Source organism: Panthera onca, chromosome X (assembly GCF_046562875.1).
Source record: "Panthera onca isolate mPanOnc1 chromosome X, mPanOnc1 haplotype 2, whole genome shotgun sequence".
NCBI lineage: Eukaryota > Metazoa > Chordata > Mammalia > Carnivora > Felidae > Panthera > Panthera onca.
Window position 1 is genome coordinate 94,484,227 of NC_138357.1, and position 25,626 is coordinate 94,509,852.

The 25,626-nt window shown below is 54.4% G+C and overlaps 1 protein-coding gene across 1 annotated transcript in view; it reads left to right on the forward strand.

Moving 5' to 3' along the window:
* The first annotated feature begins 6,617 nt into the window (after positions 1 to 6,617).
* Positions 6,618 to 25,626, forward strand: part of BCOR (BCL6 corepressor) — a 115,253-nt gene continuing 96,244 nt past the window's right edge. The window contains exon 1 of the mRNA XM_081793228.1: positions 6,618 to 6,822. The gene's annotated coding sequence lies outside the window, so the exon portion shown is untranslated. The remainder of the gene's footprint in view (positions 6,823 to 25,626) is intronic.

The window sequence follows — 25,626 nt, forward strand, 5'->3', positions numbered from 1 at the left end:
ATGAGTGGTTGGTCCACTGTGACGGCGAGTCGTCAAAGATGGCCCCTAGGTGACCCGCGTTCCTTGGTATTCACGCCCTTGTGTGTGCTCTGGGTGAACTTGTGACTCTCTTGTAACTAAGTGAACCGGCAGAAGTGATGTCCAAGGCTGCCTCACGTCCAAGGCTAGGTCAGAAGGAGCTTTCTAGATCGTCTTATTCTCTTGGAACACTCCCTGCAAGACCTGGGCCACATGTACCACCCGGTACCACTGAGAGACCGTAGTCAATCCCACATGGAACAGAAGAATCACCCGTCCGAGTCTTGCCTCAATTCCTGGCTCACGAGATCCCAAGATATGGTTACACGGTTGCGGTTTTAAACCTCTGACTTTGGGGGCTGTTCGTCGTGCGGCAATAGAGAAGTGGGATTATCTACCTTATGTGTTCAGGCTTTCGTCATGGAAATGCGCTAAGCAAACCTATCCAGTGCTCAAACCTATGACCTTGTTTGACCTCAAACCTCTTGTTTGACCCTACTTTATTGTTTTCAATGTTTATTTATTTATTTTTGAGAGACAGAGAGAGAGACAGAGAGAGAGAGAGACCGCACACAAGCAGGGGAGGGAGATACAGAATCAGAAGCAGGCTCCAGGCTCCGAGCTGTCAGTGCAGAGCCTGATGTGAGGCTTGAACCCACGAACCATGAGATCGTGGCCTGACCTGAAGGCGGATCCTCAACCGACTGCGCCACCCAGGCACCCGCACGCTAGCTGAACCACTTGAGTCTCCCAAATTCAAACAAGCAGTTTTTAAGTACTGAGAAACCAGTGAGAGAAGGAAGTCGTTTTGCTCTAAATTTCCTGCACCCTTTATGCCTTAAGTCCCTCTATTACCAAGAAAGGGCCCAAACATTGAGCAGATGAAGGCTCCGAGAGAAAAACGAACTTGCCAAATATCGCAGAATTAGTGAAATGGCGCCGTTGGGACTGGAGCCCAATACTGCGAACTGCAAACCAAGCTTTCTTTTTGGGAGCGGGGGAAGGGGTTGGGGAACTTGCAGTTGGCAATCTGAGAAATCCATTCATAGTAGCACAAGGAACAGAAGAGGAGCAGAAGCCCCTCCAGGCTGCCCCCGAGGGGCGGGGGGCCGGGGGGGGGGTGGGGGGTGGGGGGTGAACAGGACCCGGGCACTGAATCCCCTCCAGGCAGTCATCTTCGCCCTCTCTGGGGCCCCATGTTTCTTTTCTTTTCTTTTTTTTTTCTTTCTTTAACACTTATTTATTATTGAGAGACAGAGAGACACAGAGCGTGAGCAGGGGAGGGGGAGAGAGAGAGGGAGGGAGACCCAGAATCCAAAGCAGGCTCCGGGCTCCCAGCTGTCAGCACAGAGCCCGACGCGGGGCTCGAACTCACACACCGCGAGATCATCACCTGAGCCGAAGCCAGACGCCCAACCGCCTGAGCCACCCAGGCGCCCCATGTTTCTGAAGGCACTCTGTTAGTTGCTGCACTTCTGTATTACTCTCTGTGTTTCCCCAGACCGGCTTTCCCTGGCCCGACACACACAGGCTGGAACACAATGGCCCCACGGTCCGGCAGGGCTGACCGCTTAATTTGCAGGGCCCAGGACAAAGTTAAAATGCAGGGCCCCAGCCAGGGGCAGGGAAAGCTGCCTCCTTGCCCCACCCCAAGATGCCGTGCACACCTGACCCTGACCCTTCCCAGTGTCAGCACCCAGGTCCCTGCCAGGGGCAGAAGGAGGCAGCAACCTCAACCAGGACGGTATCGGGGAAGCCAGGCAGGGCTGGGGGCACCGAGAGTTGGGGAGCAGGCATTCGGGAACCCATCTCAGGGAGGTAAACCAGGAGGTGGGACCATACACGACCTGAGGCTCCAAGCCCCTGGTTCACGCTCCATTGTCCCAAGAGCTTCACCTACCAAACACGAATTCGAAATTACATTGTTCAGAATGTCCAGACAGCAACCGCAGAGCACTGAACCCTGAGCACGGAGCCGCGTGACGGCCACGGTCACGTGCCACGGAGCCAGCCCTGGCCTGACTGACCAGCTTTCTCTTCCAATCGGCCACGCTCGGGGCGGGGGGTGGGGGGTGGGGAGAGAACAGAACTGGCTCGGTCAGGGGCAGGTTCCACCAGCAGCTACAGCAGCAGAGGCTGCTGGCGTCCCAACCCCAGGCAGGTGGGGGGTGGGGGAGACAAAGGGCCATTTCCCGGGGAACCGGGATGGGAACCAGGAACAGACCCCACAAGGCCCCTCTCCTACCACCTACTAAGCGGTATCATACGCCCTGTCACACACTCTTTGCGAGTAGATGAGCGGAGGTGACTGGTTGCCTACCCCAATAGCCATCCGTCCTCTTGGTAACTCGAGGCAGCCACGTATAACCTGCAAGGCAACATCGCTTAGCCTCCCTTGCAGCAAGAGGTGGCCAATGAGACGGAAGTGGAGATCACTGGGCGAGACTTCTGAGAAATCTTTTTAAAGGAGGCTGACTCAGTTGGAAGGGGGTGTCCCTTGTGCCCCTTGTCCCCTCCCCTTCTGGCTGCTTAGAGGATTTTCAAGCAGTGCATGGTGTGATCAGACGGAGGAGGTAAGTTTGGGGAGGGTGGGTTCAATTGCTTCACCAAGAGTCCTAGGGGAACCGAACGAAGGCAGTCACATGTGTCACGATAGATGTTATGGACGCAGGACCCAAAGGATCTGACGGTGGCACCACAATCCCGTGCCATTTGTGTGCCAAGCAAAGTAGAATGTAAGCTCTGTCCTCACAGACTTCGGCTCGGGTCATGATCTCACGGTTCGCGGGTTCGAGCCCCGCGTGGGGCTCTGTGCTGCCAGCTCGGAGCCTGGAGCCTGCTTCGGATTCTGTGTCTCCCTCTCTCTCTCTGCCCCTCCCCTGCGGGCGCTGTGTCTCTCTCTGTCTTTCAAAAATAAATGTTAAAAAAAAAAAATTAAGGGGCGCCTGGGTGGCTCGGTCGGTTAAGCGTCCGACTTCGGCTCAGGTCATGATCTCGCGGTCCGTGAGTTCGAGCCCCGCGTCGGGCTCTGTGCTGACCGCTCAGAGCCTGCAGCCTGTTTCAGATTCTGTGTCTTCCTCTCTCTCTCTGCCCCTCCCCTGTTCATGCTCTGTCTCTCTCTGTCTCAAAAATAAATAAACGTTAAAAAAAATTTAAAAAAAAAAAATTAAAAGAATAGATGAGGGGCGCCTGGGCAGCTCAGTCGGTTAAGCGTCCGACTCTTTTTTTTTTTTTTTAATTTTTTTTTTACATTTATTTATTTTTGAGAGACAGAGACAGAGGGTGAGTGGAGGAGGGGCAGAGAGAGAGAGAGAGAGACACAGAATCCGAAGCAGGCTCCAGGCTCCGAGCTGGCAGCACAGAGCCCATGCGGGGCTCGAACCCACGAACCGTGAGATCGTGACCCGATCCGAAGTCAGATGCCCCAAGCATCCAACTCTTGATTTCAGCTCAGGTCATGATCTCATGGGTTCATGGGTTCGGGTCCCACATCAGGTTCTATCTGCTTATCTTCCACTCACGCAGCACGCACGCACACCCACGCATGCACTCTCTCTCTCAAAATAAATAAATAAACTTAAAAATAAAGAATAAATGAAAAGTGCTCCAGAAGAAAGCAGGCTCAAGGGGTCAGGAGCGTCCCTCTCCCAGGAGACCCTTTGTACACAGGAAAGTATTACTTCTCTTGCTTTGTGTCACCTGTGATTGCCCACCATCCCCACGCTCAAAGCCAGGCTGGGTCGCTTGGGGCCTGGAGGAGAAAAGCCTTAGGAAGGAATGCCACCCTGCTTCGAGCTATTCCCAACTCCGGCTCCGATGCGGCGTGCGGGCCAAGTTAATGCCACTGTTTCCACAACATCACTTCCTCTGCAGCGTGAGAAAAGAGGAAGAAAACTCGCTATGTGACTCTCCTCTTCCCCCAGGGAAAGCACAAAGCTGTTGGGAGCAGTAAAAGCAGCCCTGGGTAAAGGGGCGACTTGTGTCTGTGCCGTCAGGGGTTGCTGCGCCTGAGACTTCCTGCAGGGACATTCGGCAGCTTTGCAGATAAATAAATGCTCACATTCAGAATGACCAGCCTAGAACACTTTTATGAGCCTTTTCTCCTCCCCAGGCTGTACACAGATAATAAATCAAATGAGCATCCCGAACCTCCCGTTCAGCATCACTTATCACCCGTCCGCCTGCACCAGGGTAAGCAAGGCTGTTCTCGGCTACAATCCGGCCACGTGGGACTGAGGCCCGTGGTCTCTTTGGAAATCATCCGATGCTTCCAACCCGGGCTGGCCCCAGGCTGAGGTCACAGGGTCCTGCTGGTCACTCGAGAGCAGACCGTGAAAGAGGCTGCCGAAACCCCAGCCTGAGAGTCAAGGCTGGGCTGTTACTCAGAAAATAAACGTTTTCATTTCTTGGTTACTAATCCTAGGCACATGAGCCAAAGTAGACAACCGTCAGGAAGGGCGGGAGGGAAGGAGGAAGGGAGAGAGGAGGCAGGGAGGGGGAAGAGGCTATATCAATAATCAGAAACAGAGACGAGGCATTTTCCTCCTCCGTGTTCTGCCTCGTGTAGTGACTTACACCACAGACGCGTCAACAGATGCTGGGAGAATCAGATTGGAAAGGAGAGAGTTTACTTCCAGGTAACCTGAAGTGCAACTTGTCCTCATTTCAGATTGCCCAACTGGTGACACGAAAGGGACAACTGGTTAGGTTTAGAAAACGGAGAGGGAAACGGCGCCTGGGTGGCTCAGTCGGTCGAGCATCAGACTCGGGCTCGGGTCGTGATCCCGCGGTTCGTGAGTTCCAGCCCCACCTTGGGCTTGCTGCTGTCGGCGAGGAGCCCACTTTGGATCCGCTGTCCCCTCCCCTCTCTCTGCCCCTCCCCCACTTGCGACCGCTCTCAAAAACAAATAAAAGTTGGGGCGCCTGGGTGGCTCAGTCGGTTAAGCATTTGACTTTGGCTGAGGTCATGATCTCACGGTTCGTCGGTTCGAGCCCCACGTCGGGCTCTCTGCTGTCAGCAAGGAGCCCGCTTTCTGTCTCCCTCTCTCTCTGTCCCTCCTCTCTCTCTCTCTCAAAAATACACATTAAAAAAAGTGATATTTTTAAAAAATAAAATAAAATAAAAGTTAAAAAAAAAGACAATGAGGAGGGAAGAATAAGAAGATGATATACAAGTCCGTTCTTTTGGATTATCTAGAGAAGTTTGGTGGGGTTTTTTTGTTTTTTTTGTTTTTTTGTTTTTAGAGAGAGGCGGAGAGCAAGTGAGCCAGGGGGAGAGAAAGAATCCCAGGAGGGGCAGAGAGAAAGACAGAGAGAGAAGTGGGGTTCACCCGAAGCGGGGGTCATGCTCACCCGATGCAGGGCTCGAGGTCACCTGATGTGGGACTCAAACTCACCAACCTTCAGATCATGACCTGAACCCAAGTTGGATGCTTAATGACGAAGCCACCCAGGTGCCTGAGACACTGCTCGTAAATGTGAAGCTTTCCATCTTTTTTTTTTTTAACGTAATGTTTATTTTTGAGAGAGAGACAGGGGTGGGGGTGGGGGTCGGGGCAGAGAGAGAGAGAGAGAGGGAGAGAGAATCCCAAGCAGGCTCCATGCTCAATGTGGAGCCCAATGCAGGGCTCGATCCCACAAACCGTGAGATCGTGACCTGACCCGAAACCGAGAGTCAGACGCTTAACCGACTGAGCCACCCAGGTGCCCCAGGAATATTTTCTGTTTTAATCGCATCCTCTTTTGGGCCACCGGCGGGAGGGGGGACAACACAGGGCACCACCAGGCGCAGCTCTGTAAAGGGCAGATGTGGTCCAACTGACCAGCATCTCAGAGCTATATGGGTTAAGGTAGGTCGTAGAGATGTGACGTCACAGCGGATGAGGGCCGTGACTGAAGCTACCTTCGCAGGACGGTGGTGGTCCTTATGGGCTCTGTGCCTACAACAAGTAACCACTGAGCTGCCAGCCATATGCTTCCCTCAGCCCATCACCACCCGCCTGTGGAAGGGAAGCCCACGAGCCGTGTTTTCCCTAAAATCACTGGCCATCGGTGACCAGGTCAATCACTCATTCAGGGACCCGTTCATCCCACCAATGTTTGAGTGCCTGCTATGCACCAACCCCAATGCCTCCTGCAAAATACAGAGCCCTCCAGGGATCACTAGGCTTTGCAGACGGCTCTGTGCTTTTGATTCCAAGGTGAGCACCAGAGCAGAATGTTCAACCACCCTGGACTCTGGGCCAACTGGGCTCGAATTGTCGCTAAGTCATTTAACTAGTTGGGTGACCCTGAGCTAGTTATGGAACTGACCCTTCTCTGTGCCTCAGTTTCTTGGGCTGCAACGTTGGAGAGTTTCTGAAATTCTCAGCACAAAGCAGAAGTGGGAGCTACTTATTCATTATTTAACGCACTTCTCTCTCCACCCCACCCCAGCTCTGTTCGGTGCCACAGCCCACCGCTGGGTGGTATTTCCGAGGCTGGCCAGGCCCTCTGCCGCTGGGCCGTGACCCTGGAAATCGGGTCAGACACTAGTCAAGGCGGCATATGCGTAGGGTGGGGGTGGAGGTGTGTGCTTTCTTTGCGCGCGGCTGCGAGCGTTTCCCCAGGGCCTCCGGCTAGTCTAAAAACTCACTTTGGAGGAGAGGAAGGAGCGTGAAGTGGCTCTTTCGATCTGAGACACCCCCTCCTGGAGAAATCACCCCCTCCCCCCAGCCCAGCGCGGAGTGAAATCTTAGAAGCTGCCGCTGCTGGGTTTGAACGGAATGCCGGAGTCGGTGGAAGCCGGAGCTGGTCCGCCCGAAGGTCAGCGAGTTGTTTTGAGTTCTCGTACCCGGAAGAGGGGGGCAGGGAGGAGAGGACGCCAGGGCCCGAGAGACCCCGCGTCAGAGCAGAAATTGTTTGTGCTCCGGAACAGGCAGCTCAGCGGAAGCCGCGACGGGGGCGGGTCACGTGCGGCGGTGGCGGCGCAGCTGGCGGGGGAGCCAGGCTGGGACAAGGGCCCGGCCGGGCGGGGGTGGCGGTTTTCGCAGCCGAGGGTAGAACCGGCGTGCTAGGGGCGCTGAGAGCGAGCGGCGCCCCGAGCCCGGGCGAGGGAGGCGCGCGAGTTACGGGGGGTGGCGGGGGTGCTGGTGTGGGAGCCAGGGTGCTCGGAGCTCCGCGTGGTGCGGCACAGGCGGGACGAGGAATTGCTGGGGGGTGGGGTGGGGTGGGGCGGGGGTGCGGAAACGGGCCCCCGAGGCCGGAGTGGCAATGGCGGGACCGACGCGGAGACTGCGAGGCCGTCTGCACCCCGAGAATGGAGGCGCGGCTCCTCTCGTCGCCGGCCTTGTTTTCTTCTCGCACGCAAATCCCGGAACGACCGGAACCGCCATCCCCGCCTGCGTCCCAGGGGCGCCCCGTTCCGCGTGCAGGAGGCTGCATCCCGCAAGGCGACTCCGGGCGGGGATCGGCTGAGGCCGTGGCCGGGGAGGGCTGCCGAGGTGGCTCCGCGGAGGGTGGGAGCCGGAGCCGTGGTGCACACGACACACACGCCTCCCCCTCCCCCGGAAGAGCCGGCGAGCGAAGGCGCGGGCCGTCTCTGGGGGCTCTCTGGGGACTCCCTGGGGCTGTGCGAGCCGTGCGGCGGCCGCAGAGCGGGAGAGGGTGCTGTAGAGAAACCATCGGCCCCACCTTGCAGACAAGAGTGGCCTCGTGGCCAGGGGTGAGGAGTCTCACGCTTCCCCCAAAGCGGCGCGCGCTACTCCAGCGTGGGAGGGAAAGGACACAAACTTGGCCACCCGCCAGAGCCCTTGAAGACGCCCGACTTTGGTGTCCTCCCCCCACCCGGTGGCTTGAAATGTATTCCCCGCCGCCGTAGCCCACGAGGTTCAGGTCCGAGGCCTGGAGGAGTGGGGGAGTGTGGTCAGGCCCCGGACGGGAAGCCCACCTACGTTCCTCTCCCGCGCCACGCGAGGAAGGCGCGGAACAGTTGTCTCGCAAAGTTTCCCGCGTCCCCTCTCCCCACCCCACCCCCCAGTCGGGGAAGGGCGGCTTTTCCGGACGTGGGGGCGGGGGAATGGCCTCGGAACGGGGAGTGGCGCTAGCTCCTTTTCCCGAGACCCTGGCGCAGGAGAGGGGCGCGGGCCTCCAGCGTGTTCGCGTCCCCAGAGTGGTGGCGCTTGGCCCGCTGCGACGTCTGCTCGGGGTCGCGGGGCAGCGGGAGCTGGGCAGAGTCTGGGACGACGTGAGACGCCATTTGCATTCCCCCCTCCCTCCTGCAGGTTGGCGGGGGCGGGGGTGTCGCCCGCCGCGGAAGCGTATTCCTGGCAGTGACACTGATTAGATGCTGTGTCGGTACGTGCACAGAATCGGGGTGGGCCTTCACCTCTCCTGTGCGCATACACTTTCTGTTGGAAAAGTTGCAGTCCCCCCCCCCCCTCCTCCCCTGCTCTCGCCGCACAGCTGCTGTCTCCAGGGCGGAATTAGGCGAGCACGTTTGCTCAGCCCGAGGGAGAGAGGATCGCGCCGGCGCGGGGAGGCCGCCGGCCCCGGGCCGCGAAAATCCAGCCCTGGCTTTGCGTCGAGCTGCAGAGTGCGGCGCTTACGCGCGCCCGGCCAGCGGAGGCCTGGTTTCCATCTGCCCCTTTTGCCTCCGTGTTAAGTTCGCCGGGGAAAACCCAATGATCCGTGCAGAGCCCCTCGGAGGAGAACCCCCCCCCCCCAGCCCGATTCTGACCGATGGAAAAAATGACAGTATAGGTCAGAGCCGGCTGCCCGCGAGTATTAATGCGGCCGCCTCCGCTCCCGGTGCTTGGGGAGGATGGGCGCCTCGCCAGGAAACCGCCGGAGGGGGAGCCACGAGGGCCGCCTGCCCCTTCCCGGGCTAGAAAACGTGGATTCTTAGAGAGACTAGACAAATGGGGTCAGACAGCTGCGGGAACTTAGCCTATCTAAATACAGGTCGTCCACGTATCTTTCAGGCAAGATCAATTTTTTTTTTTTAACCGAGTACACGTTGAGTCAGTTATAAATACTACGAGAACTGGTTAATCGGTAGATGGGAATGAAAACCTCGCTTTCTGCCTGGTATTAAAACGCAGCGCAGGAGGCGCTGGGCTGAGGACGATGTCTCTTGGCACGGTTCGTGTGTGTCCTTAAGAAGGCGCGGTCCCCTTTGCACTCCACCTTGGAGGACTTTTAATATAACTCTAAAAGGGGATGTATTTTAGTTGTTTCTATTTGGAGGTTGCTTACTCCTCGCAAACGCCTGTCTAGGATTGTTTGTACTTAGATTGCCCTGGGTTTGGGCTTTTAAAGCCCACGTTTTTCACTTGGCTTTTTCTTTTCCTGTGTACGTGCAGCTGGGTACGGGGAAGCTCCCCACCCCCGCCCCCTCCAGCCAGACGTGTGCTGCACCACCTTCAGTCAGTCGCTTGCGCACCACGCGGCCTCGGAAGAGGGGAAATGTGAACTCTCCGGGTGGCGCTCGAGAACTGGAATTCTGACTTAGGGCTGCGGGTGTGTTCCGGGCAGCGGCTTGGGGGCCAGAGGCTGTAAAGGGGAAGCCCCGTAGGTGACCCTGAGGCTTCGGGAGCAGACCTGGAGTCAGCCGCGTCTTTGTCTTCCGCGGGGCTGGCAACCTGGCACGCAGTTCCGATAAGGATCAACCAAGAGCGAGAGCGCACCGCCAGCACATTTCAGTGATTAGGCGAATGCCTGCAGCCACGTTAGCGAAAGGCCATTTGCGTCGTCTTTGAAAAGGCAAAGGCTGTCCCACCTAATGAATTATGAGTGACCTGGGAGAGGCCAGACCCCGGAACGAGTGGCGCTGAGGCCTCCTCAGACCCTTCTCTGTACCACCTCCTCCCCATCGCACAGGAGACCCCATTTCAAAGGAAATGGGAAGCTTCTTGAAGTTAGAAATCTGACCAAGTCTAATTACATAAATAGTGGCGCATGTATGTGTCCTTAAAATGAGGCCCACCGACAGCCCGGGAACTAGGCCTACCACATCCCAGCCCTGGACCAGTGTTAAGCTCCCGCTAAAGTACATCCCCAGAGGATGTGGCATTTGCCCAGCACCTCCAAGAACTGGTTTACAGGAGGTGGCTTTGAGCCATCAAAAAAGGGCGGCCTGGAAGAGTCTCCTGGAGGTCCTCTCCACCAATGCTGTTTAACCACGGCCTCGGGGAGAGGGTGGTGGGTAATGGTGCCTGAGCCCTGGCAGAAGCTTCCCATTAATCCAGTCTAAATGAGCCCCATTAAAGCGCACGTCCGTTCCTCCCTACATCCCAACGGCACACGCAGGCCTTTAAGGGAAAGTGTAGTCGAGACCGTTTGAGCCCATTTTGCCTTCTGGCCCTTTTTGTGTGGGCAGCACTGCCCTTTGGTACCTGCCCAAACCCCTGACTCCATATAGGCCTTTGGGGTCTTTAACCTGGCTGTTTTTCTTACCCGCTCTCTATTCAAAGGTAAGAGAGTACCAAATCATAACAACGGACACATGTATGAGAGACCGCCTTCTAGGTGTTTTATGTATTAACTCATATTATCCCCAAGACAACCCTATGAATTAGATGCTGTTATTGGCCTCCTTCTACAGAAGGAGATCACTGAAGGCCAGAAGCGTTAAGCAGCTGGACCAAAGCAACGCTGTTTAGGATGGGGCAGGGATTGCCCTGAGGGAGGGAGAGCTGTGTTGCTCACCAGTGTTGTGTAGTGAAGGCGAGCCCTTTGGGGGATGTTTCCAAGTGGACTGCCTGAACCCCCTACCTTCCAAAGGAAGAAGTCATGGAGAGAAACAAGAAGGCCCAACATCTGGACCTTATTTTGCAAAAGAAAGTTTTGAGGCTTCATACAGAAGCACGTTATCGTGGCTCCGCATTGGAAAAGGGGTCAGAAAAGGCAGTGCAAAGGCCCCTCGCCCCACCTTGCCGCATAGCATCCGGTGGTCACGTCCACCGGAGGTGACTGGGGGCTGGGGACAGCCGATTGCGGAGGAACTCCTTATCACCAAGTGTCAGTGGTCCCGGGAGGCGGAGCTAAACGGACGCTTGTGGGGGCGGCTGGGTCACACGGGTCCCTGGGCTCAGGGTGCATCCCTGGGCTCCTCCCGCAGAACTGGACGGATGTCGTAGCCTCCCCTCCTCGTGAGCCGCCAGTCCCGGGCACGGAGCTCCATGGCTGGGGGTTTGGAGAGGTCAGCTTGTCAGTCCCGGTGGGGATGGCTGGTTCTGGGTTGTTCACACTCACCCTGCCTCTCGTAAACTCTGGACCCCCTTTCCGGGCGAGAGAGCCCGCGCGCGCGTGCGCGGGATCCAAGCGCACAGCCGCCCCCCCCCCCCCCCCCAGGCCTCTGCCTTCCCTTCCTCCTCCCAGCTAGGGCGCGTCAGAAGCCCTTGGCGGTTGTGTGCTGCCCCGGGTGTGGAATCAGGGTGGAGGGGGGCCGAGCTGCCCTCCACTTCCCCAGCGTCAGTGTGCACGCTGCACGCCTGGGGCCCGAGGTGGTCAGGCCTGTGCATCTCCCCTCTACCCCACCCCCTCCCGGCAAGTGGCAGAGGCTGGCCTGGGACCTGTGCGCTGTGTTTCCTGATGGGTCGGGGCTCAAAGGGGAGGTCCAGGCAGTGGGGTGGGCGCATGGATGAGGATGGTGATAAATCTTCTCTCCGGCGAAGGCTGGCTCGGCCGGCCCCCGGCCACGGCTAGTAGGAGTGTACCCCGCAGGTCTCGCATCGGCCATTGGCCACAGCTTGACGCCTTTGCGCGCCCGGGGGCCGGAGTGGGGGGTGTGGGGGTTGGTTCGTGGTCTGATCCGGCGCTGGGCGATCAGCTCCCCACCTCCTCGAGCCTTTAATTTTAACACGCGGGGACTTACGACCCGCTGCCCTGGCCACTAAGGGGGCCCGCAGAGGGGCAGACCGGCCGCCCTGGCCGCACTTGCGGGCGTTGAGAGCGGGCGTTGAGAGAGCCTGGGCCAGCCGCCGAGCCAAGGGAGGGAGCGCAGCAGCCCGCGCGCCTCAAGGCAGAACACACGCCTTTCCCGGAACCTTGAAACCCAGGGGAGCCGCTGCCATCTTCGCGTGACGAGCAGCGAGACGCCGGTGATTAAGTGTTTCTTTCCGGCTCCCTCCCCGGGTTGCGGCTCTGCTCCTTTCCACAGGGCTGGGAGAATAAAACCTGGGGAAAAAACACAACTGCGCTCTCCGCTCGCACTCCACGTCCCTGCTGATCTCCCAGGGTGCGTCTACCCCAGGCGCCTCGGGCTCCCTACACCTGGCCTCGCCAAGGATCGAGGTCCTGGGCCACATGCCTCAGTTTCCACCGGCCTCGGCCCAAGTCGGAGAGCTTAATGGGGAGGGGGCGCACATTACCAAAGTCACGCGACCCTCCCCTCCGCGTCTCTCTCCTCCCATGGGGATTAAACCTTAACACAGGAATCCCCCACCTACACCAGGGACTAATCCTGCCGCCCCTCCTGGGATTAACTCGGCTCACAGGTCCATAAAACACTTCCGGCGCGGCCAGAGGGTCTGTCTGCAGAAACACTTTAAAATTGTCCTCCCGGGTCTGCAGTCGAAATTGACTCGGTGGAGGCAAGTGAGTAAACAGGAGGCTGTAAGAGCTGAGATCCCTGCGGTTTGCAGGCTGTGGAGGAGCTGCCCCAAATGTGGGCGGTGGGGGCTGCCTCAGCCCCCCCCCCCCCCACCGCCGAGGGTGGCCCAGGACCCCAGTAGATACATCTCACAAAAGGATGCAACGTTTACTAAATGACACTAATCTGGAGGAGGGTGGATGCCGGCAGGAGCAGGTGGGTGTCAACTGGGTTCTGGGTTCAGTGAGGAAGACTAGATTCCTAAAATTTATGGGGAGGAGGGGCTCAGTGTCCTTGCCTGGAAAATGGGAACAGTAACAGTTCCCCTGCCCTGCTCAGGTGGGCTTCTGAGGACCAAATTGTCACAGCACTTTGTGAAAGGGGCTTGACCCCTCCACTTCACGGGCGATCAATGTTCAGCCTCTCTTGCCCTAGAAAACACAGCGATTTTGACCATTAGAAAACAAAACAAAGTAAAAATCAGCCCTCCCTCAAATCCATGCAGGAATGTGCAAGATAAAGGGAACCCAAAGGCAACTTAATGCGTTGAACCTCGTTTTCTTTTACATCACTTCAACTTAAGCTTCTGAAGCGGTGGGAGAATCCTTTGGAATGTCCTAAGGAAAATCTCCGTCAAAAATTGAGTGGTTCAACGGAAAGAAAAGGGACCTTCAGATGAGCTCCAAGCGCACTGTAAGGAGAAGAAACCCGGATGAAGAATATAAATTCGAAGTAGCTTTCTAGCCACTTCAGTTAGTCCGGAGAGCAGATGCCATAGACAGCCACCCCACTCCCCCAGGACCCCGGAAGTAGGCCCTGACTCTGGCTGGGTCAGCTAAGTATGAGGTGACGTTGACGTTCAGGGTGGGGACAGTGAAGAAGGACAAGAACATGCTTAAAATGAACATCAGAAGACCTAGGCCTGCCCCCCCACCACGTCCTGAAAGCCCAGAGCTGCTAAAACTGTGTATGGGAGGGGCTCCCCCTGACCTTCTTCCCCACAGATGGACTCACGCAGCGTGACCGGCCCCAGGTGGCGCCCAGGCACGCTGGGGACAGAGGCCCAGGCTGCGCATTCACCCAGCCTAGCAGATTGCAGGCGGGGGCCTCTGGCTGGACCGCCCACCGACCTTCGTCTCCACTCCGTGGCCCTGAGGCCTCGGGGCAGGGTCAGCTCGCCTCCACCCCACTGCCCCTTGTGCCGCGCCCTCCCCTCCCTGGCACCCAGCCCGGATCCCGAGGCCTCCTCCGCCCCGTAGTCCCCGCTCTTCCCCCTCGTGATTCATTTAGCAGCGGTGCAGAAAGCCTGTTTACCTCTGCAGCCCAGGGCGACTCGATCTGCCGTAAAAAGCCCTAACGCCAGCGCCGACCAGTAGGGGGGGATTGTCCTATAGATTATTTCTCCTCCTGTGTGTTTTTTTTTTTTTTTTTTTTTTTTTTTTTAATGAGAAGGCTCGGTTGGAGAGGGGGTGGGGTGGCGTGTTGCTGCTGTTTTTTAAAACACCGTATTTGAAAGAGAAACAAAAGCCGCACAAAAGCCGTTTAGGAGGTACCAAGGCTGTTTTTGCATATAAAAAGTGCAGCGAATACCAAGGGGCCCCCAGCAGTGATAAACTAAATGGTTGGCCGATTCCGACAATTAGCAGTTAATCTGTTATCTGCGATCTGCAAACAAGTTTTGAGGCTCGAAGGACACCGAATTCCTGTTCCAGTCAGCAGCATGGTTCGTCCTCGGATCTGGTGGGCACCTCCGATGCTCTCGGTTCCTCTGACTGTGAAGCCAGCTTCCGCAAACATATGTTTCTGGGGTTGGAGCACAGACTTGAGCCACAGAAAATTCACTTCGGCAGCCGAGGAGCCTCCGCCTGCATCTCCCCTCGGGCCTGAACTTGTCTGTTTGGTTACGATTTCTCCAGATCGGTTTTTACCCTCCCCCCCCCCCCAATTTCGCAGACCTCCTAATTTTGCACGTAGTAGGCCTCCAGCGAATGTGGCATGCGTGCCAGCAACTAAAATGAGGCTCTCGGCCTGGAAGGCAGCGTGGTGCGCGGCCTCGCCTTCGGAATCCCATTACGGTGCCCAGAGCCCCCTGGTCGCCGCAGCCTGTGCGCAGCTTCGCCCTGCGCGGGCCGGGGCGGGCGGGGGAGGCCGGGAGGCACGAAGCGCCTGGAGCCTGCACGATGATAAATATTGCGCAGACAGCCCATAAATAATTTGCATTATGTTCAGCTGACAACGCAGGGCGATTAATTTTAATAGCTACATATTTGCCTGGGCTGCTGCTTTCGTAGGCCCGGTAATGAAAGGCGAGAGGCCGCCCTGGCTCCGTGCTCGCGGTCTCAGAAGGCAGCCGGGAGGTGCGGGAGGGCCCGACGCGGCGTCTCCTCCACGCAGTCCCCCGGGAAGCCCTAGCCCCAGGGCCCCCCCTCCCGCCCTCCACCCCGGGTAGGGATGGGGTGCGCGCGCCCGCCCGAGCACCCCGGGACCCGAGCAACAGGAGCCACCATAATGACACTGCACATTTGCCTGTATGGGGAGAGCCACTTGTGGACCAGGAGACCCTCCCCGAGGCGATGCACCCCACCCGGACCGAGTCCGAAGGAAGTGAACTCCGGAGGGGATTTCACGTGTTCCAATTTGGTGGCGGTGGGGGGTTGCTGGCGTTGGCCACCGCCAATTCGCCGGTGGGCCCCAGGGCGGCAGAGACTTTTCCGCCCTCCGGACCCGGACAAGGGACAGAACAAAGCCCGGCTGCCCACGCGTCCTCTCCGCGCGCGTCCTGAGTCCTGCCGTCCTGCGCCCCGCGGGAGGCCCCCCCTAAAATGCTTCCCGAGCTCCTCGATTAAAAGGATCGCATACATAAAGGACGGAAGAAAGGGTTTGGTGGAGCTCTTAAAAAGAGGGGGCGGGGAGGGGAGCGCAGGGAGGAAGGACACAGCGCAGCGGCCGCCGCGGTCCCGTGGTGGCCGGGTGCGCGCGTGTGCGTGTCTGTGTGTGCGTTCCGATGACAAAGCCCCGCCGCCGCCAGCAAGCTCCTGGCTGCCTGAGCATTGGTGGGGGAGGGGAGGGGGAGGAGAAGAGGCAGCGCTCGCGTAGGTAGCGGGGAATCGAAGCTTCCCTAGAGAAAGAGTTCATTCATGAGCTGGAGGAGGCCTCCTGGCCGGGCCAGGTGGAGCCTCCTGAAGCCAACACCTGTGTATTTCCCCTTTTGGAAAGCGGGGGGGGGGGGGGGGGGGGTGAGCGCATCGATCATTACCATATTTTAATTGCCTTTTGCAAAGGTCATCTCTAATTATGGGTTGCGAGGAGGGTTGGCCAGAGGTCTGTAGCCCTTTATTATTTGTGTGTGTGCGTGCGTGTATGTGTGTGTGTGTGTCGCCACTGAGACAATGCATCCAGCTCTTCTCGAAATGCCAATCCGAGGGTGTCCGTGCGCGCCTGCGAAGCGGTCACGACGTGCTGAATCCACGCAGACAGACCAGGCTGCGTGCACAATAAAAGCCGAGCAGGCGGCGAAGGGCCGTGCAGACCCACGGTTTTTCTTTTTAGAAACGGCGGTGCGAAGAGACTTGACAATAATAACACGCAGCAGGATTGAATCAGGGCGGGAATAAGAAAATGCATTTTCGTTTCGAGAACCGCGGACTGTGTTTAACCCATCCGATCCCCCCAAGAGCTTTTTGTTCCCGCGTGGAGTCCCGCGCAGGGACAGGTGCTGGGCACTGAGCAGCTCGGGACTGCCTGATGACGTTCTGGGACAGCCACTTTGTTTTAATATTAATCTCTTTCTTTACTCCAGCATGTTGTCAGTTACAGTGCGGTGGAATCCTGAATGATGCCTGTTTGATGGGAAATGATAACCGGCCAGTTGAAAAGGAGAAAGAAAACGTTGAGGGTTTTTGCTTTTTTTTTTAACTTTTAAAAGTCTGCATTTCCTTAATTTTCGTCGCTTGCGCAAACCCTTGAGGCAGAAGTCTATTTTAACTTCGTCAGAAGGAGAAGAGCAGTCCAGAAGGTTGTTGGGTGGTCAGGGGGGTTCTTGGGAGGATATTTTAGAGATATTTAGAGTTGGTGATCAGTAAAGAGCTATTTGTTGGTCAGGAGTGGGCAGCGGCCACTATGAACTTGACTTTCTCAAAGGATCCTGGCACCTCTGACCCATCATGCTGTTTTTTGGGGGGGAGTCCTGCCTGGCAGAGCCAGGGGCTGGGGTTAGGAGTCTTAGTAGAGAATTGGGGAGTTTCGTACAGGCTCTGCTTCCTGCCTGCTAACCCTCCCCACCCCCCCACCCCCCCCCCACCCCCACACACACACCTGGCCTCCTGGCCTCACCAGCAGCCAGCTCTGCCCGGAGGAAGGCAGAGCCAGATGACTGGTCCAACCCCCGAGAGACTGCCTGGCTTTCTCCTCCCCTGTAATCAAAACCAGATGCACTTAAGCGCCTTTCATCAGAGGAAGCCCAAAGCCCTTTAACAGGCTTCCATAAAAGCCTTACTAGGGCCTACCAGCCTGCTCAGTGTCTGGGCCCCTGTGCCCATTTTCCAGCTGAGGAAGTCTGGGACTGCAGTCAGGGTCTAGTAAGGGTACCAGGATTCCTGCCAGGTGTGTGGGTGCAGACTCCTTTGACAGGAGAAAACAGACATGGGAGGGAAGCCAGCAGCTAATGCCCTAGGAAGGACAAGAAGAGTGGCCTATCAGAAGGAACCAAAGGAGCTAAGAAAGTAGAGGTGGGCTGGAAAGGCAGTAATGATCAGGATATTCAGACGGACTCCATGGTACTTAGACCATCTCGCCTTCAGCCCCCTTATCCCACTGTATTGCCGTGTTTCTGCCTCCCCCACTAGACTCCAAACTCCCCAAGGGCAGAGACTCTTTTATTGATCTTTGCAAGCCCACCTCAGGGCCTGGCACAAAATACATGATCAAAATGTTTGGGACATTAAAAATATATAAATAAATTTAAGGGGCGCCCGGGTGGCTCCGTGGCTTGTGTCCGACTTCGGCTCAGGTCGTGATCTCATGGTCCGCGAGTGCGAGCCCCGCGTCAGGCTCTGTGCTGACAGCTCGGAGCCTGGAGCCTGCTTCAGATTCTGTCTCCCTCACTCTCTGCCTCTCCCCTGCTCTCTGTCTCTCTCTCTCAAAAATAAACATTTAAAAAATGTTTTTAAATGGGGCGCCTGGGAGGCTCAGTTGGTTAAGTGTCCAACTTCGGTTGAGGTCATGATGTCACGGTTCATGATTTCGAGCCCTGAGTCAGGCTCTGTGCTGATAGCTCGGAGCCTGGAGCCTGCGTCGGATCCTGTGTCTCCCTCTCTCTCTGCCCCTCCCCCACTTGTGCTCTGTCTCTCTCCATCTCTCAAAAAATATATAATAAAAAAACCCAACATTAAAAAAAAATGTTTGGGAGGTTGGGATGCCTGGCTGGCTCAGTCGGTAAAGCATGTGACTCTTGATCCTGAGTTCCAGCCCGTGTTGTTGGATGTAGACTTTACTTTAAAAAATGTTTGGGAGGGGCGCCTGGGTGGCTCAGTCGGTGAAGCGTCCGACTTCAACTCAGGTCACCATCTCGCGGTCTGTGAGTTCGAGCCCCGCCTCGGGCTCTGGGCTGATGGCTCAGAGCCTGGAGCCTGCGTCCGGTTCTGTGTCTCCCTCTCTCTCTGCCCCTCCCCCGTTCGTGCTCTGTCTCTCTCTGTCTCAAAAATAAATAAGCGTTAAAAAAAAAATTAAGAAATGTTTGGGAGATCACAGGTGTGATGGAAACCTTTGGAGCAAGACACATCTGGGCTTACGATGGGACCCTCTGCCCCCGCCCCCGCCCCCACCCCCACACATACACAGTGCTTGTATAACCTATCTGAGCCTGGGTCTCCTTATCTGTGAAATCTGTTTGAGAATGCCTCCATCACAAGATTGGGGAAAGATTAGATGATATAATTGCATGGAAAACACCGGCAAGGTAATAAGAAGATTTTAATAAATGTTGTGCCCTTGTTCTTGAAGGCCTGAGGGAGTTTGGGCTGGTATTATTTGAAGTGTAGGCAGGAAGGTTGGTGCCAGGCCCTAGCCGGACACAGGTTTCGCTGGGCTGGGATTTGGGTCAGAAGACACAATTGGTTCTAACAATGTGTGTTCCAGCAGCCCTGTGAATTGGAGCCAGGGACCCCACAGTGCAGCAGGGGCGGGCAGCCCCCGTGTGAGCACTGGACTCGGGTTCTGGGGAAGGGGTAGGTCCCAGGCCCCTGGGCTCTCCTGAGCAGGGCTGACTTGTGACTGAGCCCTGGCTGTGCTCCGAGGGTCAGGCCTCCCCAAGATGAGTGAGCGGCTGATAATCCCAGACGGTGCCGGCTTTCTGTGGTTGGGGGAACTGTCCCTTCTGCCTGACCTCTGCTCCTGTTCCCTGGCTGCTTTGCTTGTTGCGGGGAGGGTGTGGGGGAGGTGGGGGGGGTGCCACCGGGAATCCCCATATTCTCTGCTTTCTACATGGTCGCAACCCCTCCCCAGGACTCATCCTCTGAGCTCAGCACTTCCCCAGGAGGACAGGCTATGAATTAGGGTCTGTGGGCCGCCGGGCAGCAGGGGCTAGTGAAGGAGGAGGTGCCGAGGGACAGGCCAAAGGGCACTGAATCCCTGGGTGATTCTGTGGCCGTACGGCCTAGCCAGTGTGACAGAATGAAAGTTGGAGACAGAATGAAAGATGTGGAGTTGTGGGGGAAGAAACTGACGCTGACCTCCCTTCCATATTCCATCCCTCCCCACCCCTGATGGGAGAACCTTCGAGAACAGGCGAGAAGAATGTGGGGAGAGAAGAGAATCGATGGGAGAGCAAAGCTAGCCGGGTGGAGGTGCTTGGTCCCTGTCTCCTGCCCGGTGAACTGACTCCCTTGTGCAGCAAGTGTAAGTCCGGAGGGGACAACAAGTAGGGTGCTTTCAGCCACGTCCTTCAGGAAGTGTGAGATCAGATCTGAGAAACAGATGGACCACTGTCCTATAGGGTTTCCATGAAGAACAAGAGGTTACTTAGGTCATAGAAGGTGGAGGATTTGGGTCATGATCAAAAGTGTCCTGCCTTCTACGCTTCTATTTTTTTTTAATGTTTATTTATTTATTTTGAGAGAGAGAGAGAGAGAAAGTGCAAGCAAGGGAGGGGCAGAGAGAGAGAGTGAGAATCCCAAGCAGGTTCTGCACAGCCAGGGCAGAGCCTGACTCAGGGCTCGAACTCACGAAGCATGCGGTCATGACCTCACCTCCACGCTTCCACGCTTAATCCAGCTCACCGTCTTCCATGGCTTTCACAACATGTTATAAAACTGGTTTCCCCTACTTACTATCACAAAAATAAGGGTCATCGCCGTGTCAGCTGCAAGGGAGCTCACTCAGAAGCAACTGAATTCTGCTCGGGGATTCTGTGGGTTCAGAATTGGGTGGAGAGACTCAACAGCAGGGAGCTAGAATCGCCTGGAGGCAGCTGCCGCCCACCCCCGCATGTCTGGCTGCTGGGTGGGACCTCAGCTGTGTCCTACAGCACAAACAGGGGGCTCTCCGTGTGGCCTGGGCTCCCACACAGCATGGCGGCTTATGAACTTGAGGTTACATAGCGGCAGCTCAGGGCCCCAAGACCAAACCCGCCAGCAAATGGGATGAAAACTGTATCACCTTTTCTGACCCATCCTCAGAAGTCACGTGGCCTCATTTCACCTGTTATTTGACTGGTTACGGCAAGCCCCAAGCCCGTTCGTTCAGATTCAAGGGAAAAGGACTTAGACTCTACCTCTGTTGGGAGGAGTGTGAAAGAATTTATGGCCAGGTTGGGGGTGGGGGGCAGGGTGTGGAGCCATGCCAGGCTTAGCTCTAAACAGAATAGTCTATGTTATAATAGGAACCGGTACTCTCAAGAGGCCGCGGACGTTACACAGGGGGTGGGGGAGGCAGTTAAAATTAGGCCAGGGTAAAAGAAATAGATCCATAAAGCAAATATGGGATTTATGAAAAATAGACATTATCGAAGGACAGCTCTCTCTGTTGAGCTCGTCAAGTATGGGAAGGACTGAGGAAGAATTGTGTGTTGGGATCAGATAGGTTCTAGACCCTTCGGCATTGAAAGGGAAAGCGGGTAGGGGACAGGACTAGCAATCTGGCTGCCCCCAACCTTTGCCCTCCATCTGTGGGGGGATCTGTGCCGGCCCTTCATTGCTTCAGACAACATCATTTTTACCATTTGCTTACAAGTCCCCCCCACCCTTCTTTTTCCCCAACATACCGGTATCTTTATGTTGGTACAAAGCTGGAAATGTGGTCTATGCGTTTCCTAAAGTAGGTGCGGAAAAAATAATATATTAGTCTGATAATAAATTACTCTAATACTTAATGTGTGTCCCCTACCCTCAGGTGTGGTTTTAAATATCCAGCATGGAGAACACTGTGACTGAAAGGGGCTGCGTACATCTCTAGGGCCCCAGGTTCCCATTATCTTTGTCTCTAACCCCTGAATGGAGAGTTTGACTTCTAATTTCATGCTAGGGGTTTCACAGGCAACATAATTGTATTTGCCTCTGCCTTTGATCTGCTATTTGATCCGCTATTTCATTGTGGCTCAACTAGGAGACAGAGATAGAAACGCGGTGGAAAAACATGATTTTGTTTTGCTTTGGAATTGGCAGTTATTATTTTCTCTGGCTGTCTTAACGTGACACACCTTCCCTAAATCTGAAATCCAATCATTTTCCCGTTTTTGAAAATCCAAAAGGCATGTGTACCCTCTGGCCTGCTTTCCTTTTTGCTCACGAAGACTTAATTTTCAGCCAGGCTTTGGGGCCGGAGGCTCACGGTTTAGATCCCAATGAAAAAACGAAGTCCCCGGGTTAGTGGAGAAGTCCTGGGTGAACTTCGACCTACCTGCCCCTTTCCTGACCTCACCTCCACCGTCCAGGATATTCCAGGATGTACCAGGATGTACCTGGCTTACTCCAGCCTCCCTTCAGGTGATTTCAGTCTGTGGGGCTGGCTACTTCTCTTTTGGAAACCAAAGAAACCCAGATTCAGCGGGAGCCTTGTAGGTCGGAACCAAGCAGCATTCCGGGAGGCCCCTGAAATAAGCTGGCTTCTCAGGCAGGGCCGCCGCATCCGTTTGTGAGGTTTGTGTATTGCACAAAGGTTCCCCGGCCAAGACAGGGAGTGAGGGCTGGAATTCAGGCCCAGGGCTCCTCACTCACTCCCGTTCTTACAGTCACCAACTGGGCCAGTGGCAGTCTTCCTCAGGGCAGAGGAGAAACAGATTCTCTCTCTGATCAAGAAGAAAAGGGATGGTGACAAAGGGCAGGACAGGGGTCAAAAGGGCATCTTGGGAGCAGAGTGGGACAGCCGAAGGCTGCAGACCAAGCCAGTGTTGACCCAGCAGGTTGGAGCACTAGGGCCCATTTACTCTTTGCTTTGTCACCTCTCATCTGCAGGGTCCAGTGTTCATAAATCACTGGGTCTCTCCTAGGTTTTGTTTGGAGATAAAGAAAGAAAAAAAAAAAAAAAGACAGGGGTGTCACTCTATCTATGTCTTGTTTAGCAGGCAAGGTGGGATTATTTTGGAGGGGGCGTGTTTTCTTTGGTTTTGAATGTGAAGACTTTAAGGGATGTTAACTGCAGGCCTTTATGTACTGGGTGTAGGCGTTTGAGTGTAAGACCCTAACAGGTGGTGCAATAGAATTTGACATCCTAACAAGTTACCTGTGAAAGGAAATTCACACTAATGTGTAATGGATGAGGATCATTTACATTTAAAAGTGGAAGAACGGATGCCTGGCTGGCTCAGTGGGTAGAGCATAGGACTCTTGATCTTGGGGTCATGAGTTGGAGCCTCCACATGGGGTGGAGAGATTATTTAAGAATAATAAAAAATAAAAATATATAAAGTAAATGAAAGTGGAAGATCAGGGTGCCTGGCTGGCTGACTTAGTGGAGCTTGCAACTCTTGATTTCAGGGTCACGAGTTTGAGCCCCATGTTGCGCATAGAGCCTACTTAAAAAAAAAAAAAGTGGAAGATCATCCCAATAAAGCAATTAAACAACTCCAGAGAGGGTTTTTTTTTTCTGGTGTCAGTAATAGGCTGGTAGGGAAAGCCTTTGGAAGCCTTCTAAATTAGCTCTGTAAAGTCTACTCCTGTTCATTTCCATCAATACTTGGAAAGGTATTTTCACAGGAAGGCCATAAATGGCGTCTCTCTTGACAAGGACAAATTTAGAGGATTTGCTCTTCCTTTTTAACCAGGAATGTATAGTCTGGGAGCCCCAAAACCATTCACCTCCCTCCCCGTTTCCTTCCACACTTTGAGTAATTTGAATTGGGTGTGTTGAAGGAAGATAGTTTCAAAGGACATTAGTTACATCATTGTGACTGAGTCGTTCTCAGAGTTTTATGCTTCCAAGAATGTGTGTTTTTATTTATTTATTGTTTAATTTTTTTTTTTTAACGTTTATTTTTTTTTTTTTTTTTTTTTTTTTTATTTATTTTTGGGACAGAGAGAGACAGAGCATGAACGGGGGAGGGGCAGAGAGAGAGGGAGACACAGAATCGGAAACAGGCTCCAGGCTCCGAGCCATCAGCCCAGAGCCTGACGCGGGGCTCGAACTCACAGACTGCGAGATCGTGACCTGGCTGAAGTCGGACGCTTAACCGACTGCGCCACCCAGGCGCCCCAACGTTTATTTATTTTTGAGACAGAGAGAGACAGAGCATGAATGGGGGAGGGTCAGAGAGAGGGAGACACAGAATCTGAAACAGGCTCCGGGCTCTGAGCTGTCGGCACAGGGGCCCGATGCGGGGCTCGAACTCACGGACCGCGAGATCGTGACCTGAGCCGAAGTCGGCGCTCAACCGACTGAGCCACCCAGGCGCCCCAATGTGTTTTTAAATTTTTTTAAATTGTAGTTTTTCACAAAGGAATATTTGCCCAATGAAGCCAAATAGTATATAAAGTCTTGGTACAAAACGTTCTGCAGACCCCTCCCTTGTTCTGCTTGTTTCTTCTGGTAGATACCACCATATTTCTAAAAAAAAAAAAATGTTTTAATGTTCATTTATTTTTGAGAGAGACAGAGTGTCAGCAGGGGAGGGGCAGACAGAGAAAGAGAGAGAGAGACACAGAATCTGAAGCAGGCTCCAGGCTCTGAGCCATCAGCACAGAACCTTCAGCACAGAGCCCTCAGCACAGAGCCCGGTTATGGGCTAGAACTCGCAAACCATTTAGATCATGACTTGAGCCAAAGTCGGACCCTTTACCGACTGAGCCACCCAGGCGCCCAGATACCACGATATTTCTAATACACAGATGTGGCCTTCTCTTGAATAATCCATAGTAATTATCATCTGTCGACCCCCTAGTATGGTAGAAGAGGATTTTAATTTTTTAAAACATTTATTTATTTTTGAGGAAGAGAAAAGAGAGAGCACAAACAGGGGAGGGGCAGAGAGAGAGGGAGACAGGATCCGAAGGGGGCTCTGCGCTGACAGCAGAGAGCTTGATGCAGGGCTTGAACTCAAGAACCATGAGATCATTACCTGAGGAGTCAGGCACTTTTTTTTTTTTTAGAAGTCAGACACTTAACTGACTGAGCCACCCAGGTGTCCCATGATTTTAATTCTTTTAATGTTTGTTTATTTATTTATTTATTTATTTATTTACTTATTGGGGGGGAGGGGCAGAGAGAGAGGGAGAAAAAGAATCCCAAGCAGGCTGCGAGTTGTCAGTGCAGAGCCGGAGGCTGGGCTCAAACCCCCAAACCATGAGATCAGCCAAAGTCAGACACTTAACCGACAGAGCCACCCAGGTACCCCTAGTAGAGGAGGGTTTTAGTCCTTTGTATCATACTTTAGCTCTCCCACTCTTACGATAGAGCTATATCCTAATTTCTTATTAAATTCATATGCAGTGTTTACTTTATGACCACATATATATTGTTTGTTGCCCAGACAAATGAACTTCAGTGATTGCTTTTCCTTTCTTGTCTGCTTTTTTTTTCCTGGGGTTAATAATTGCCTCACTTTTTAATTTGCTTAATTTTCTTTGACCTATGACTAATTTTCCCACACTCCCCAACTTCTGTACAAATCATCTTGGGACAGTTTTCTGCACGTTCACCTCCTGGAGACCATCTGCACATAAATAGGGTGATCTTTTTTGTTCTGTGTGTTTTCTTTTAATTCCCATTATCTGTAAGCCTGAAACCTTTCTACAAGTTTCTAATCCTCCATTTAGTTTTATTTTTAAAACCTTTGGGTTTTGATAGAAAATTGCATCATCTCTACCACCCAGCTAATGTCAGGAGCTGATAAATGAATCCGAAGTTTCTGATTCTTGGTATTCTGCTTAGTTTAAATAAACTTTCACCATTTTTCCTAAACATCAACCTTTCAGAAGTGATGACTGTTATTCCCTGGAACCCTGGAACTATCCAGTGTTAGTAAATTTTTATCCTTTCCTCTCCTCCCCTCCCAGAACTGGATTCTGTATTTTTAGGAGTAAAAGTTATTTTTAAAATCATTAATTGGCCCTTCCCCAGGCCATTTACTGCAGGATTCATGCCCTTTGTTTACATTCATTTCACGTTGCCTTTTATTTGTGTTTAGTTAGTCATTTACAAGTCTGCCTTCCCACCTAGATTGTAAATCACTTGAGGGCCAGGGGATGCCTTTTTAAAAAATTCACTTTTGTACTTTTGCATCCCCCTAGGACCTAACACAGTGCCTTGCCCTTAGCAAGCCCTCCATAAACGCATGTCAAAAAAGTGGACAAATAGCGTGGCAGTCTTCTCCAATCAAGATCCCTTAAAGAGAGGTAACTTTCCAATCTTATCTTGCCCCGAGAGCGACTGAGAAATCTCTTGAACGGTGGGGATCGCGCCGCAGGCTTCGCCCCCGCCCCGCCCCGCCCCGCCCGGGGAGCTGCCACCGCACGCTGCGGTCGGGGACAGCAGCCCAAGTTCGGCGGGAGAGGTGACAACGTGTTGACCGTTGCCGGAGTCCGGGAACCAGAGGTCGTTTCTCGGGATTA